Genomic DNA, 5,028 nt, shown 5'->3' on the forward strand with positions numbered 1-5,028 from the left:
AGGCCTCACCACCTCCTGCTAAATCAGTATTACCAGGACGGCTATGGATACATTTGTTGTGGGTTCATATCCTGTGCCGGCCTTTATTCTGAAACAGGGATTGGTTGGATGGTTGAGGACCTCCATTTCTCAGAGGGATGGTTGGGGACCTCTATTTCTCAGAGGGATGGTTAAGGACTTCCATTTTTCAGAGGGATGGTTGAGGACTTCCATTTCTCAAAGGGATGGTTGAGGACCTCTGTTTCTCGAAGGGATTGTTGAGAACATCCGTTTTTTAGAGGGATGGTTGAGGGCCTCCATTTCTTAGAGATATGGTTGAACACATCCATTTCTCAGAGGGAAGGTCGAGAACCGCCATTTTTTTTTAGAGGGATGGTTGAGGACCTCCCTTTATCAGAGGGAGGCTCTTCGCTTGTTGCCAATCACAGCATCTCTGTCCTAATTCTGGAACAGATGAAGAAGTCTTTTTATTTTCTATGAACTCATTTGGTGCTGTGCATGGGTGCAATGCCTTTGCAATGAACCTAACTTCAGACCCAAAGAGGTTTTATCTCGACGTGCTGCTATGTGATTGGCTATGCCTGTTCTCAGACGCTCCAGAGAAAATGGGACCGTCTACTAAATGCATACCGTACTGTCAGGAAGATGACTGTTACAATGACTCCCGTGTTACGAACAATTTGTCCTTAGAGAACCGTAGCTCCAAAATGATGAGATCGGAGACATCACTGTGCGACCAATGGACAACATCGCCGTCAATCTCGTCTGTGTCTCTGCTCAGATGTCTGTAGTTCCCTGTAATATTGTACAGTATTGACTTCACTGCTTGGGGGGGTGGGGGGGTGGGAGAAGGGTTAAAAAAAAAATCTAAATCTATCTAAATTTCATAGGTCTATAATTTCATAGCTATATAGAGTGTTACTGATTATAACCGTACAGCTACAAACACCACAGGAGCCTTAGACATACCAGAGTCATTTATCTGTCCTATGTGGGGGGGGGGGGTGACTTTTTCTGCAAGGGGGAGGGAAAGGTAGGGAAACCTAATTTTTAAGATCCTTGAACTTTCAGAGTTATTCAGACAGGAGACCAGTATATATCCAATGACTGCCAGCATTGAGCCCCGATGAAGGGAGTTGAGGGCCCCTGAAATGTGTTGAATATCAAGTTAAATCTTTTACTGAACTTCATATATATCTGAGACGCTCCCATATTTTGTTTACTGTTTGGACCACTTAAGGGACCCCTGGAGATGCCTATTGGAACCACACATTAAGCTCGTTTGTACTGATCGTTGGGTTCAGTGTGCCACCAACATGCCCTATGGGGGAGTCCTTTATATGAAGGGGAGGTAGAGAGTGACCTTTTTGTTTTGTTTTTATGTATCTGTAGGGATGGCAGGTCAGGGAAATCTAATTTGAGATGCCTCAACATTCGGAGGTATTATTCAGGCAGGAGTCCAGTATATACCCAATAATTGCCAGCACTTGAGCCCTGAGGAAGGGAGGTGGGAGCCCCCGAAACGTCTTGGCTCTATCCTCTGACTTGTCAAGTTAAATAATCTTTTAGGCTGGATTCACACCTATGGCATTTTTAGTGCTTTTTGCATTTTGCAGATTTGCACTACAGTCCATTTACCATGCTTTCCTATGGAACACGTTCTGTAGTGCAAATCTGCAAAATGCAAAAAGCACAAAAAATGCCAAAGGTGTGAAGCCAGCCTTACTGGACTTCATATATACCTGAGGCTCTCTCGTCCTTTGTGTACTGTCTTGACCACTCCAGGGACCCTTGGAGATACCCTAGTTGACAGAGAGCTGACAGCCAATGGGAGTCATCCATCTGTTACATGTAGCGGAAGTATGGAACAAGTGGGGTATAATGAGGCTTGTTTGATTATGTAAATAAATTCGGTACCATAAGACTGTGGTTGCCCTCCAACCCCCATAAGCATATAACACCAAATTGTCCCCAAACAGGGGGGGACCAAAAAGAAAAGCGGGGCTCAATGGAGAGGCAAACTCAATATATATTAAATACAAAATGAATATTTATTGGTACAAAATTGATAAACATGAAGATAAATGCAAGTGCGTTACCCAAATATGACCCTGCCCTAATAAAATGGATCAATAACTAAATTGATCAAACACAGACAATACACAGACATGGGGAACATATAACATGTGTGGACTAACAAAACAAAACAAACGCGTCCGGACGTCTTGGCTATTGATGTCTGCGCAAACCACCTCGTTATGGGATATACAGCAATGCTGAATAAGGTTTGTGGGGCAGACATCAATTCCCCCGGGGGAGGGGCGGCTTAGAGCAAGAAGTGCAGAAATGGGAAAAAGCCGGGAACCAAAAGGGGGGGGGGGGGAGGGAAAGGGAGGGAAGGAAGGGAAAATGGAGGGGAAGATGAGGAAGGGAATGGGGAACCTGGGAGAAGATGATCAACCGTGGGATGGGGTGCTGATGTGAGGTCTGCGATCAGGCATCAATACATCCTATGGATGAGTATATATATTGGCTATGTAAAAAGTGAATATAGGATCGCTGTTCCCAAGGTCCAAGATAATGTGTTGCAGGATGTACGGGTATCCAGTATGGATAGACTTTATGCAAATGTATGCTGTAGTAAAAGTCAATAGGTGACAGGTATAGGCAGGAATACAAGGAAGGTTGCCCCAGTACATTACTGCTTCCGGGTCCCGTCTGGGAATACTGTGATATTTTCCGGATAGCGGTGGCTCCGCGGTGGCTCCAATATTGTAAACAGTCCCTCCTGTCACTGTGTACAATGCCGTACACTGACCTGAACAGTTCTCCGTAATCCACCGGGTACTGCTTGTGTACCGCTGATGTGAGTGTGTGGCCAGTCATCCAGGTGCACCTGTCGTCCTCCACACGGCTGCTCCAGACCATGGAGCGGAACGCTCCCTCGGTAGACGAGCCGGCTAGCCCCACCGGGGGATGACAGCGGGCGTGACGTCCAGACGCAGTGACGTCGACGCGTTTCACAAAACAGACGTGTGTAGCTTCATCTGGACGTATGGTTGGTGTGCGAGGGCTCCTTCTTATTCTTGTCCCTCCCTCATGCACGCCCACCTAATTAGTTTAAATGAAGGAGATTCTTCCAGTCTGTGTGTGTCTAGATTGTCATCCATTGTTTGTCTGCCGCTTTATTTATATAGAGTCCATATCCATTTATAATAACAAGGATCCCTTATGTATTATAATAAACAGGGAAAATTGAAAACATAGATATGTACAGTAAGTATGGTGAAGTATATGTCGTCATGCAGCAGATTTTCCTATTATCCATATTACATCAGTCAATCAAACCATATAAATATAGATTAAGCTATTTTTAATTCATTCAATCAAAAATGTCAGACTAATGTTTAGGGAGTGCATTTTGTACATATACCCGATTAGAGTAGAAAATAACGGGGAAAGATATTGAGAGGATGAAATTCATATATAAAAATACATCAGTGAATAGAAGGAGGGATAGGGGGGAGAGGGAAGGAGGGGGGGGGGGAAAGGAGAGGGAGGGAGGAAGGGGGAGGGGAAAGAGGAAAAAAAGAAAAAAAAAAAAAATTAAAAAAATTAGTAATATGAAATCTCCCAGCCTATTTATGCTACCAGAAAGGGCTGAAGATTCAGCTCTATGTTCAGACCTAGGGGAACTAGAGAGCTCAGGCGAAAGATCCATCTTTTTTCTTTCTGCTGCAAAATTTGGTCAAAGTCCCCTCTTCTGGGGGAAAGATTGAGGGCATAAATTCCCTTCACTTGCATGCCAGACAGTTTGCCCTGATGGTATTGGGCAAAGTGTCTGGCTACCGGTTTTTCCGGGTTTTTTTCGAGGATTTCCCTCATATGTTCTCCCAGTCGAATTGTCGCTTTGTCTTGCCGATATATATCTTTTTACATGGGCAGGTCAACATATAGATGACCCTGGTGGTTGCACAGTTGATGAGACTTTTAATCTCAAAATTATTTTTATTTAAAGAGTCACTGAAAGTTGTTGTCCTATGTACATATGGGCAGACCTGACAATGTCCACAAGGGAACATCCCCTTGCTTCCGGGGAACCGAGACAACCATGAGCTATCAGTGCTCCTGGAGTATTCAGAGTGAATTAGGGAATCCCCTAGGTTTTTTGCCCTTCTAGCTACCATTTTGGGAGTAGGTCCCACTATCTGGGCTATTCCGGGGGTGTTAGTAAGTATACCCCAATGTTTCTCCAAAATGATTTTAACTGTGTCCCATTGGGACCCAAACTCAGTAATGATTCTCACTGGATCTGGGGCGTTAGGAGGAGGAGGGGCAAGTAGTAGATTTTCTGATGCTTTTCTATCCAAGAGGGCAGGGCGATCCCCTCCCGCTGCTTTTCGTTTGGCCCTCCTTAATTGTTTATGGGAGTATCCACGTTCCCGAAAACATTTGTACAGCTCGTCGCTTTCATGTCTGTAGTCTTCTTTGTTAGAGCAGTTTCGCTTAATACGAAGGAATTGGCCCACAGGGATACTGTCCTTGAGCCATTGCGGGTGATGGCTATCTGCTCTTAGAAGTGTGTTCGCAGAGGTCTCCTTCCGGAAAGTCTGAGTCACCAGGGAAGAATTCCTCCTACTGATGAATAGATCCAAAAAGGAGATCCTTTCTCGATCCCATGTATATGTCAATTTAATGTTGCGAGCATTGGAATTGAGATAGGTGATGAATTGTGCCAGTGTGTCTTGGTCGCCCTTCCAAATGACAAACACGTCGTCGATGTACCTGAGCCATGTGTGTACATGGCCCAGGTACATCGGCGAGGTGTATACCTCGTCCTCCTCCCACAGCCCCAGATGGAGACAAGCATATGCTGGGGCCCAGGGTGCACCCATAGAGGTGCCGTTAATTTGTTGGTAGAAATTAGATAGAAATTGGAAACAGTTATTTTTGAGGGCAAAGGTCAGGAGATCTACTAAAAATTCATTCTGTGGGCCACATTTGGGGAAATGTCTGTCAAGAAAAACT

Source organism: Aquarana catesbeiana, linkage group LG06, assembly GCF_042186555.1.
Source record: "Aquarana catesbeiana isolate 2022-GZ linkage group LG06, ASM4218655v1, whole genome shotgun sequence".
Classification (NCBI taxonomy): domain Eukaryota; kingdom Metazoa; phylum Chordata; class Amphibia; order Anura; family Ranidae; genus Aquarana; species Aquarana catesbeiana.